Below are 13,125 nucleotides of genomic sequence, written 5' to 3'. Positions count from 1 at the left end.
CGACAGCACGCAAGGTACGATTTTATGTTGCTAACACGTTCGACAGCACGCAAGGTACGATTTTATTTTGCGTGCACGTTCGGTGGCACGCAAGGTACGAATTTATTTTGCTAACACGTTTGACGGTACGCAAGGTACGATTTTATGTTGCTAACACGTTCGACTGCACGCAAGGTACGATTTTATGTTGCTAACACGTTCGACAGCATGCAAGGTACGATTTTATGTTGCTAACACGTTCGACTGCACGCAAGGTACGATTTTATTTTGGTAACACGTTCGACTGCACGCAAGGTACGATTTTATGTTGCTAACACGTTCGACAGCACGCAAGGTACGATTTTATGTTGCTAACACGTTCTGCAGCTTGCAAGGTACGATTTTATGTTGCTACCACGTTCGACAGCACGCAAGGTACGATTTTATGTTGCTAACACGTACGACAGCACGCAAGGTACGATTTTATTTTGCGTGCACGTTCGATGGCACGCAAGGTACGAATTTATTTTGCTAACACGTTTGACGGTACGCAAGGTACGATTTTATGTTGCTAACACGTTCGACTGCACGCAAGGTACGATTTTATGTTGCTAACACGTTCGACAGCATGCAAGGTACGATTTTATGTTGCTAACACGTTCGACAGCACGCAAGGTACGATTTTATGTTGCTAACACGTTCTGCAGCTTGCAAGGTACGATTTTATGTTGCTAACACGTTCGACAGCACGCAAGGTACGATTTTATGTTGCTCACACGTTTGACGGTACGCAAGGTACGATTTTATGTTGCTAACACGTTCGACAGCACGCAAGGTACGATTTTATGTTGCTAACACGTTCGACAGCACGCAAGGTACGATTTTATGTTGCTAACACGTTCGACAGCACGCAAGGTACGATTTTATGTTGCTTACACGTTCTGCAGCTTGCAAGGTACGATTTTATGTTGCTAACACATTCGACAGCACGCAAGGTACGACTTTATGTTGCTAACACGTTCGACAGCATGCAAGGTACGATTTTATGTTGCTAACACGTTCTGCAGCTTGCAAGGTACGCTTTTATGTTGCTAACTCGTTCGACAGCACGCAAGGTACGATTTTATGTTGCTAACACGTTCGACAGCACGCAAGGTACGATTTTATGTTGCTAACACGTTCGACAGCACGCAAGGTACGATTTTATGTTGCTAACACGTTCGACAGCACGCAAGGTACGATTTTATGTTGCTAACACGTTCGACAGCACGCAAGGTACGATTTTATGTTGCTTACACGTTCTGCAGCTTGCAAGGTACGATTTTATGTTGCTAACACGTTCGACAGCACGCAAGGTACGATTTTATGTTGCTAACACGTTCGACAGCATGCAAGGTACGATTTTATGTTGCTAACACGTTCTGCAGCTTGCAAGGTACGCTTTTATGTTGCTAACACGTTCGACAGCACGCAAGGTACGATTTTATGTTGCTTACACGTTCGACAGCACGCAAGGTACGATTTTATTTTGCGTGCACGTTCGGTGGCACGCAAGGTACGATTTTATTTTGCTAACACGTTTGACGGTACGCAAGGTACGATTTTATGTTGCTAACACGTTCGACAGCACGCAAGGTACGATTTTATGTTGCTAACACGTTCGACTGCACGCAAGGTACGATATTATGTTGCTTACACGTTCTGCAGCTTGCAAGATACGATTTTATGTTGCTAACATGTTTGACGGTACGCAAGGTACGATTTTATGTTGCTAACACGTTCGACAGCACGCAAGGTACGATTTTATGTTGCTAACACGTTCGACAGCACGCAAGGTACGATTTTATTTTGCGTGCACGTTCGGTGGCACGCAAGGTACGAATTTATTTTGCTAACACGTTTGACGGTACGCAAGGTACGATTTTATGTTGCTACCACGTTCGACAGCACGCAAGGTACGATTTTATGTTGCTAACACGTACGACAGCACGCAAGGTACGATTTTATTTTGCGTGCACGTTCGATGGCACGCAAGGTACGATTTTATTTTGCTAACACGTTTGACGGTACGCAAGGTACGATTTTATGTTGCTAACACGTTCGACAGCACGCAAGGTACGATTTTATGTTGCTAACACGTTCGACAGCACGCAAGGTACGATTTTATGTTGCTAACACGTTCGACAGCACGCAAGGTACGATTTTATGTTGCTTACACGTTCTGCAGCTTGCAAGGTACGATTTTATGTTGCTAACACGTTCGACAGCACGCAAGGTACGATTTTATGTTGCTCACACGTTTGACGGTACGCAAGGTACGATTTTATGTTGCTAACACGTTCGACAGCACGCAAGGTACGATTTTATGTTGCTAACACGTTCGACAGCACGCAAGGTACGATTTTATGTTGCTAACACGTTCGACAGCACGCAAGGTACGATTTTATGTTGCTAACACGTTCGACTGCACGCAAGGTACGATATTATGTTGCTTACACGTTCTGCAGCTTGCAAGATACGATTTTATGTTGCTAACATGTTTGACGGTACGCAAGGTACGATTTTATGTTGCTAACACGTTCGACAGCACGCAAGGTACGATTTTATGTTGCTAACACGTTCGACAGCACGCAAGGTACGATTTTATTTTGCGTGCACGTTCGGTGGCACGCAAGGTACGAATTTATTTTGCTAACACGTTTGACGGTACGCAAGGTACGATTTTATGTTGCTACCACGTTCGACAGCACGCAAGGTACGATTTTATGTTGCTAACACGTACGACAGCACGCAAGGTACGATTTTATATTGCGTGCACGTTCGATGGCACGCAAGGTACGATTTTATTTTGCTAACACGTTTGACGGTACGCAAGGTACGATTTTATGTTGCTAACACGTTCGACAGCACGCAAGGTACGATTTTATGTTGCTAACACGTTCGACAGCACGCAAGGTACGATTTTATGTTGCTAACACGTTCGACAGCACGCAAGGTACGATTTTATGTTGCTTACACGTTCTGCAGCTTGCAAGGTACGATTTTATGTTGCTAACACGTTCGACAGCACGCAAGGTACGATTTTATGTTGCTCACACGTTTGACGGTACGCAAGGTACGATTTTATGTTGCTAACACGTTCGACAGCACGCAAGGTACGATTTTATGTTGCTAACACGTTCGACAGCACGCAAGGTACGATTTTATGTTGCTAACACGTTCGACAGCACGCAAGGTACGATTTTTTTTTGCGTGCACGTTCGGTGGCACGCAAGGTACGATTTTATTTTGCGTGCACGTTCGGTGGCACGCAAGGTACGATTTAATGTTGCTAACATGTTAGACAGCACGCTAGGTACGATTTTATTTTGCGTGCACGTTCGGTGGCACGCAAGGTACGAATTTATTTTGATAACACGTTTGACGGTACGCAAGGTACGATTTTATGTTGCTAACACGTTCGACAGCACGCAAGGTACGATTTTATGTTGCTAACACGTTCGACTGCACGCAAGTTACGATTTTATGTTGCTAACACGTTCTGCAGCTTGCAAGGTACGATTTTATGTTGCTAACACTTTCGACAGCACGCAAGGTACGATTTTATGTTGCTTACACGTTCTGCAGCTTGCAAGGTACGATTTTATGTTGCTAACACGTTCGACAGCACGCAAGGTACGATTTTATGTTGCTAACACGTTAGACAGCACGCAACGTACGATTTTATTTTGCGTGGACGTTCGGTGGCACGCAAGGTACGAATTTATTTTGCTAACACGTTTGACGGTACGCAAGGTACGATTTTATGTTGCTAACACGTTCGACAGCACGCAAGGTACGATTTTATGTTGCTAACACGTTCGACAGCACGCAAGGTACGATTTTATGTTGCTAACACGTTCGACAGCACGCAAGGTACGATTTTATGTTGCTAACACGTTCGACAGCACGCAAGGTACGATTTTATTTTGCGTGCACGTTCGGTGGCACGCAAGGTACGAATTTATTTTGATAACAGGTTTGACGGTACGCAAGGTACGATTTTATGTTGCTAACACGTTCGACAGCACGCAAGGTACGATTTTATGTTGCTGACACGTTCGACAGCACGCAAGGTACGATTTTATGTTGCTAACACGTTCGACAGCACGCAAGGTACGATTTTATGTTGCTAACACGTTCGACAGCACGCAAGGTACGATTTTATTTTGCGTGCACGTTCGGTGGCACGCAAGGTACGATTTTATGTTGCTAGCACGTTAGACAGCACGCAAGGTACGATTTTATTTTGCGTGCACGTTCGGTGGCACGCAAGGTATGAATTTATTTTGATAACACGTTTGACAGCACGCAAGGTACGATTTTATGTTGCTAACACGTTCGACAGCATGCAAGGTACGATTTTATGTTGCTAACACGTTCTGCAGCTTGCAAGGTACGATTTTATGTTGCTAACACGTTCGACAGCACGCAAGGTACGATTTTATGTTGCTAACACGTTCTGCAGCTTGCAAGGTAGGATTTTATGTTGCTAACACGTTCGACAGCACGCAAGGTACGATTTTATGTTGCTAACACGTACGACAGCACGCAAGGTACGATTTTATTTTGCGTGCACGTTCGATGGCACGCAAGGTACGATTTTATTTTGCTTACACGTTTGACGGTACGCAAGGTACGATTTTATTTTGCTAACACGTTTGACGGTGCGCAAGGTACGATTTTATGTTGCTAACACGTTCGACAGCACGCAAGGTACGATTTTATGTTGCTAACACGTTCGACAGCACGCAAGGTACGATTTTATTTTGCGTTCACGTTCGGTGGCACGCAAGGTACGATTTTATTTTGCTTACACGTTGGACGGTACGCAAGGTACGATTTTATGTTGCTAACACGTATGACAGCACGCAAGGTACGATTTTATGTTGCTAACACGTTCTGCAGCTTGCAAGGTACGATTTTATGTTGCTAACACGTTCGAAAGCACGCAAGGTACGATTATATGTTGCTAACACGTTCGACAGCACGCAAGGTACGATTTTATGTTGCTAACACGTTCGACAGCACGCAAGGTACGATTTTATGTTGCTAACACGTTAGATAGCACGCAAGGTACGATTTTATGTTGCTAACACGTTCTGCAGCTTGCAAGGTACGATTTTATGTTGCTAACACGTTCTGCAGCTTGCAAGGTACGATTTTATGTTGCTAACACGTTCTGCAGCTTGCAAGGTACGATTTTATGTTGCTAACACGTTCGACAGCACGCAAGGTACGATTATATGTTGCTAACACGTTCGACAGAACGCAAGGTACGATTTTATTTTGCGTGCACGTTCGGTGGCACGCAAGGTACGATTTTATGTTGCTTACATGTTTGACGGTACGCAAGGTACGATTTTATTTTGCTAACACGTTTGACGGTGCGCAAGGTACGATTTTATGTTGCTAACACGTTCGACAGCACGCAAGGTACGATTTTATGTTGCTAACACGTTCGACAGCACGCAAGGTACGATTTTATTTTGCGTTCAGGTTCGGTGGCACGCAAGGTACGATTTTATTTTGCTTACACGTTGGACGGTACGTAAGGTACGATTTTATGTTGCTAACACGTACGACAGCACGCAAGGTACGATTTTATGTTGCTAACACGTTCGACTGCACGCAAGGTACGATTTTATGTTGCTAACACGTTCTGCAGCTTGCAAGGTACGATTTTATGTTGCTAACACGTTCGACAGCACGCAAGGTACGATTTTATGTTGCTAACACGTTCTGCAGCTTGCAAGGTACGATTTTATGTTGCTAACACGTTCGACAGCACGCAAGGTACGATTTTATGTTGCTAACACGTACGACAGCACGCAAGGTACGATTTTATTTTGCGTGCACGTTCGATGGCATGCAAGGTACGATTTTATTTTGCTTACACGTTTGACGGTACGCAAGGTACGATTTTATTTTGCTAACACGTTTGACGGTGCGCAAGGTACGATTTTATGTTGCTAACACGTTCGACAGCACGCAAGGTACGATTTTATGTTGCTAACACGTTCGACAGCACGCAAGGTACGATTTTATTTTGCGTTCACGTTCGGTGGCACGCAAGGTACGATTTTATTTTGCTTACACGTTGGACGGTACGCAAGGTACGATTTTATGTTGCTAACACGTACGACAGCACGCAAGGTACGATTTTATGTTGCTAACACGTTCTGCAGCTTGCAAGGTACGATTTTATGTTGCTAACACGTTCGAAAGCACGCAAGGTACGATTATATGTTGCTAACACGTTCGACAGCACGCAAGGTACGATTTTATGTTGCTAACACGTTCGACAGAACGCAAGGTACGATTTTATGTTGCTAACACGTTAGATAGCACGCAAGGTACGATTTTATGTTGCTAACACGTTCTGCAGCTTGCAAGGTACGATTTTATGTTGCTAACACGTTCTGCAGCTTGCAAGGTACGATTTTATGTTGCTAACACGTTCTGCAGCTTGCAAGGTACGATTTTATGTTGCTAACACGTTCGACAGCACGCAAGGTACGATTATATGTTGCTAACACGTTCGACAGAACGCAAGGTACGATTTTATTTTGCGTGCACGTTCGGTGGCACGCAAGGTACGATTTTATGTTGCTTACATGTTCGACAGCACGCAAGGTACGATTTTATGTTGCTAACACGTTCGACAGCACGCAAGGTACGATTTTATGTTGCTAACACGTTCGACAGCACGCAAGGTACGATTTTATTTTGCGTGCACGTTCGGTGGCACGCAAGGTACGATTTTATTTTGCTTACACGTTTGACGGTACGCAAAGTACGATTTTATTTTGCGTGCACGTTCGGTGGCACGCAAGGTACGATTTTATTTTGCTAACACGTTTGACGGTACGCAAGGTACGATTTTATGTTGCTAACACGTTCGACAGCACGCAAGGTACGATTTTATTTTGCGTGCATGTTCGGAGGCACGCAAGGTACGATTTTATTTTGCTAACACGTTTGACGGTACGCAAGGTACGATTTTATGTTGCTAACACGTTCGACAGCACGCAAGGTACGATTTTATTTTGCGTGCACGTTCGGTGGCACGCAAGGTACGATTTTATTTTGCTTACACGTTTGACGGTACGCAAGGTACAATTTTATTTTGTGTGCACGTTCGGTAGCACGCAAGGTACGATTTTATTTTGCTAACACGTTTGACGGTACGCAAGGTACGATTTTATGTTGCTTACACGTTCTGCAGCTTGCAAGGTACGATTTTATGTTGCTAACACGTTCTGCAGCTTGCAAGGTACGATTTTATGTTGCTAACACGTTCGACAGCACGCAAGGTACGATTTTATGTTGCTAACACGTTCGACAGCACGCAAGGTACGATTTTATGTTGCTAACACGTTCTGCAGCTTGCAAGGTACGATTTTATGTTGCTAACACGTTCGACAGCACGCAAGGTACGATTTTATGTTGCTCACACGTTTGACGGTACGCAAGGTACGATTTTATGTTGCTAACACGTTCGACAGCACGCAAGGTACGATTTTATGTAGCTAACACGTTCGACAGCACGCAAGGTACGATTTTATGTTGCTAACACGTTCGACAGCACGCAAGGTACGATTTTATGTTTTTAACACGTTCGACAGCACGCAAGGTAGGATTTTATGTTGCTAACACGTTCTGCAGCTTGCAAGGTACGATTTTATGTTGCTAACACGTTCGACAGCACGCAAGGTACGATTTTATGTTGCTCACACGTTCGACAGCACGCAAGGTACGATTTTATTTTGCGTGCACGTTCGGTGGCACGCAAGGTACGAATTTATTTTGATAACACGTTTGACGGTACGCAAGGTACGATTTTATGTTGCTAACACGTTCGACAGCACGCAAGGTACGATTTTATGTTGCTAACACGTTCGACTGCACGCAAGGTACGATTTTATGTTGCTAACACGTTCTGCAGCTTGCAAGGTACGATTTTATGTTGCTAACACGTTCGACAGCACGCAAGGTACGATTTTATGTTGCTCACACGTTAGACAGCACGCAAGGTACGATTTTATTTTGCGTGCACGTTCGGTGGCACGCAAGGTACGAATTTATTTTGCTTACACGTTTGACGGTACGCAAGGTACGATTTTATGTTGCTAACACGTTCGACAGCACGCAAGGTACGATTTTATGTTGCTAACACGTTCTGCAGCTTGCAAGGTACGATTTTATGTTGCTAACACGTTCGACAGCACGCAAGGTACGATTTTATGTTGCTCACACGTTAGACAGCACGCAAGGTACGATTTTATTTTGCGTGCACGTTCGGTGGCACGCAAGGTACGAATTTATTTTGCTAACACGTTTGACGGTACGCAAGGTACGATTTTATGTTGCTAACACGTTCGACAGCACGCAAGGTACGATTTTATGTTGCTAACACGTTCGACTGCACGCAAGGTACGATTTTATTTTGCGTGCACGTTCGGTGGCACGCAAGGTACGAATTTATTTTGCTAACACGTTTGACGGTACGCAAGGTACGATTTTATTTTGCTAACACGTTTGACGGTACGCAAGGTACGATTTTATGTTGCTAACACGTTCGACAGCACGCAAGGTACGATTTTATGTTGCTAACACATTCGACAGCACGCAAGGTACGATTTTATGTTGCTTACACGTTCGACTGCACGCAAGGTACGATTTTATGTTGCTAACACGTTCTGCAGCTTGCAAGGTACGATTTTATTTTGCTAACACGTTTGACGGTACGCAAGGTACGATTTTATGTTGCTAACACGTTCGACAGCACGCAAGGTACGATTTTTTGTTGCTAACACGTTCGACTGCACGCAAGGTACGATTTTATGTTGCTAACACGTTCTGCAGCTTGCAAGGTACGATTTTATGTTGCTAACACGTTCGACAGCACGCAAGGTACGATTTTATTATACTCACACGTTCGACAGCACGCAAGGTACGATTATATGTTGCTAACACGTTCGACAGAACACAAGGTACGATTTTATTTTGCGTGCACGTTCGGTGGCACGCAAGGTACGATTTTATTTTGCTAACACGTTTGACGGTACGCAAGGTACGATTTTATGTTGCTAACACGTCCTGCAGCTTGCAAGGTACGATTTTATGTTGCCAACACGTTCTGCAGCTTGCAAGGTACGATTTTATGTTGCTAACACGTTTGACAGCATGCAAGGTACGATTATATGTTGCTAACTTGTTCGACAGAACGCAAGGTACGATTTTATTTTGCGTGCACGTTCGGTGGCACGCAAGGTACGATTTTATGTTGCTTACATGTTCGACAGCACGCAAGTTACGATTTTATGTTGCTAACACGTTCGACAGCACGCAAGGTACGATTTTATGTTGCTTACACGTTCGACAGCACGCAAGGTACGATTTTATGCTGCTAACACGTTCGACAGCACGCAAGGTACGATTTTATGTTGCTAACACGTTCTGCAGCTTGCAAGGTACGATTTTATGTTGCTAACTCGTTCGACAGCACGCAAGGTACGATTTTATGTTGCTAACACGTTCTGCAGCACGCAAGGTACGATTTTATGTTGCTAACACGTTCGACAGCACGCAAGGTACGATTTTATGTTGCTAACACGTTCTGCAGCTTGCAAGGTACGATTTTATTTTGCTAACACGTTTGACGGTACGCAAGGTACGATTTTATGTTGCTAACACGTTCGACAGCACGCAAGGTACGATTTTATGTTGCTAACACGTTCGACTGCACGCAAGGTACGATATTATGTTGCTTACACGTTCTGCAGCTTGCAAGGTACGATTTTATGTTGCTAACACGTTCGACAGCACGAGAGGTACGATTTTATGTTGCCAACACGTTTTGCAGCTTGCAAGGTACGATTTTATGTTGCTAACACGTTCGACAGCACGCAAGGTACGATTTTATTTTGCTCACACGTTTGACGGTACGCAAGGTACGATTTTATGTTGCTAACACGTTCGACAGCACGCAAGGTACGATTTTATTTTGCGTGCACGTTCGGTGGCACGCAAGGTACGATTTTATGTTGCTAACACGTTCTGCAGCTTGCAAGGTACGATTTTATGTTGCTAACACGTTCTGCAGCTTGCAAGGTACGATTATATGTTGCTAACACGTTCGACAGAACGCAAGGTACGATTTTATTTTGCGTGCACGTTCGGTGGCACGCAAGGTACGATTTTATGTTGCTTACATGTTCGACAGCACGCAAGGTACGATTTTATGTTGCTAACACGTTCGACAGCACGCAAGGTACGATTTTATGTTGCTAACACGTTCGACAGCACGCAAGGTACGATTTTATTTTGCGTGCACGTTCGGAGGCATGCAAGGTACGATTTTATTTTGCTCACACGTTCGACAGCACGCAAGGTACGATTTTATTTTGCGTGCACGTTCGGTGGCACGCAAGGTACGATTTCATTTTGCTAACACGTTTGACGGTACGCAAGGTACGATTTTATGTTGCTAACACGTTCTGCAGCTTGCAAGGTACGATTTTATGTTGCTAACACGTTCGACAGCACGCAAGGTACGATTTTATGTTGCTTACACGTTCGACAGTACGCAAGGTACGATTTTATGTTGCTAACACGTTTGACGGTACGCAAGGTACGATTTTATGTTGCTTACACGTTCGACAGCACGCAAGGTACGATTTTATTTTGCGTGCACGTTCGGTGGCACGCAAGGTACGATTTTGTTTTGCTAACACGTTCGACAGCACGCAAGGTACGATTTTATTTTGCTAACACGTTTGACGGTACGCAAGGTACGATTTTATGTTGCTAACACGTTCGACAGCACGCAAGGTACGATTTTATGTTGCTAACACGTTCGACAGCACGCAAGGTACGATTTTATGTTGCTTACACGTTAGATAGCACGCAAGGTACGATTTTATGTTGCTAACACGTTCGGTGGCACGCAAGGTACGATTTTATTTTGCTAACACGTTTGACGGTACGCAAGGTACGATTTTATGTTGCTAACACGTTCGACAGCACGCAAGGTACGATTTTATATTGCGTGCACGTTTGGTGGCACGCAAGGTACGATTTTATTTTGCTAACACGTTTGACGGTACGCAAGGTACGATTTTATGTTGCTAACACGTTCGACAGCACGCAAGGTACGATTTTACGTTGCTAACACGTTCGACAGCACGCATCACACTCGGACTTCTTGCTGACATGTACTTATTAGCTGGAGGTATGAGTGTGCGTACATATACGTGTATCTGTTTTTTTAATTTATGCATTTATTTCTGCTGGTTCTTATGATTCTCATATCAATTGCGGGAATAATATCAGTCTTGTTTGGGATCGTTTTTTTTTTTCTAGTTGTTTTATGATAAACTAGCTTTCCACCCGCAGCTTCGCCCGCGAAGTCAAAGAAAAACCCGCATAGTTCCCGTTCCCGTGGGATTTCCGGGATAAAACCTATCCCATTTCCCGGGGTAAAAAGTAGTCTATGTCCTTTCTCGGGTATCAAAATATCTCTATACCAAATTTCATGCAAATTGGTTCAGTAGTTAAGGCGTGATTGAGTAACAGACAGACAGACAGAGTTACTCTCGCATTTATAATATTAGTATGGATTTTTCATTTATCTGTATTTCTGTGCAGGAAATAATAGCGTACTTGAAGCAGCTGTCGGCTGCGATCGGCCATGAGGTCACTGTGAAGGGGGTTGGTGTGCAAAAAGGGGGGACGCCACGTTGCAGTCACTGGGAAGGGGGGACGTCACTGAGTCAGTGTTGGAAAAGTGGGTTGGGAAAGTTAGATATAATCAAAATGATAATATTACTTAGTTATTTATTTAATAAATTTATTAAAAAATTAAATTGTTTTTTTTTATTCCCTTGAAGTTGAAGCCGATCTATTATTACCAACGTCCTACCTATATGTTCGATCGACAAAAGTTCTGCCTTAGCAACTTCAATACAAATATTATGTATCTGAATATTTTATGAACACACCTACCTTTTGGACCATATGAATAGATATAAAATAGATTAAGTTGTTTTAAATAACTATGGTTAGACTTCGTAATGAATTCCTAACCATATAATACTGAGGTAGGGCAAAAATCAATTTAATTCATTTAAAAAGTTACATTTTAGTAAAATCATAATCGGTTCTTTTCTTTCGTATCTGCGATAAGATGCCGCTAGTAACACACTGAGTAAAATACAGTTTATGATTTACTAGCTTTCCGCCCGCGGCATCGCCCGCTTTGTCTAAAACCTAATCAATTATATATGTATACTAAAACCTACCCTTGAATCTATCTACATATTAAAAAAACCGAATCAAAATCCGAATCCGTTGCGTAGTTTTAAAGATTTCAAAGGGACATAGGGACCGAGAAAGCGACTTTGTTTTATACTATGTAGATATTCTATAATATTATTTTCATGAAACGATTATGACTTTATAAAATGGTAACGATACATTAAAAAAATTATAGAAAAAACAGGGATGGTGGGAGCATAATAATGAAGCTTGTCCTAAGTGCTTATATTATAAATGCAAAAGTTTGTAAGAATTTATGGTAAGTATTCAAAACTATTGTTACTAATTTACAATCAAATTTATTCGCATCGCAACAAAATAGCAAAGTTTTAGTTAAATTTTGGGATCGTTATAATTTTCGGCCTCAGATCAACTAATCGTATATAATGATTAATCGTAATAATTATTAATCGTAATAATAAATACTATACGTAATAATAATAAATACGTAGGGACGTAGAGTTGAGTAAATTTGTAACACGTAGCACGTACCTAGCTAATAAATAAGATCGTTTCATACTTAAAACACGAAGCGACATCTAGCGGCTATTTTCGATGATAACTTTTCTTTAGATTGTGGTTGTGCTGTGGTGCACCTTACACCTACCTGGAATTATTTCAAATATGTATAATATATAAACCATAAGCGTATTATTAAATTTTATCAAAATCGTTCGAGGTAAGTGCACCACAGCTAAAGACAAGCTGTTATCGTCGAAAATAACCGCTAGATGTCGCTTCGTGTTTTAAGTATGAAACAATCTTTTTTATTAGCTACGTGCTTCT

At 42.7% G+C, this 13,125-nt stretch overlaps 1 protein-coding gene across 4 annotated transcripts in view; it reads left to right on the top strand.

Moving 5' to 3' along the window:
* Nucleotides 1-11,875, top strand: part of LOC149897396 (uncharacterized) — a 39,545-nt gene extending 27,670 nt beyond the window's left edge. The window contains exon 5 of one of the 4 annotated variants that reach the window (XR_016458168.1): nt 11,671-11,875. The gene's annotated coding sequence lies outside the window, so the exon portion shown is untranslated. The remainder of the gene's footprint in view (nt 1-11,670) is intronic. The other 3 variants (XR_016458167.1, XR_016458169.1, XR_016458170.1) reach the window with 3 other exon arrangements.
* Nucleotides 11,876-13,125: the final 1,250 nt, after the last annotated feature.

Source organism: Colias eurytheme, chromosome 25 (assembly GCF_061535395.1).
Source record: "Colias eurytheme isolate Ceu_HAF_F1 chromosome 25, ilColEury1 Martin Lab GWU primary, whole genome shotgun sequence".
NCBI lineage: Eukaryota > Metazoa > Arthropoda > Insecta > Lepidoptera > Pieridae > Colias > Colias eurytheme.
Note: the sequence above shows the minus strand (reverse complement) of the source record. Positions and strands in the feature narration are given on the sequence as shown.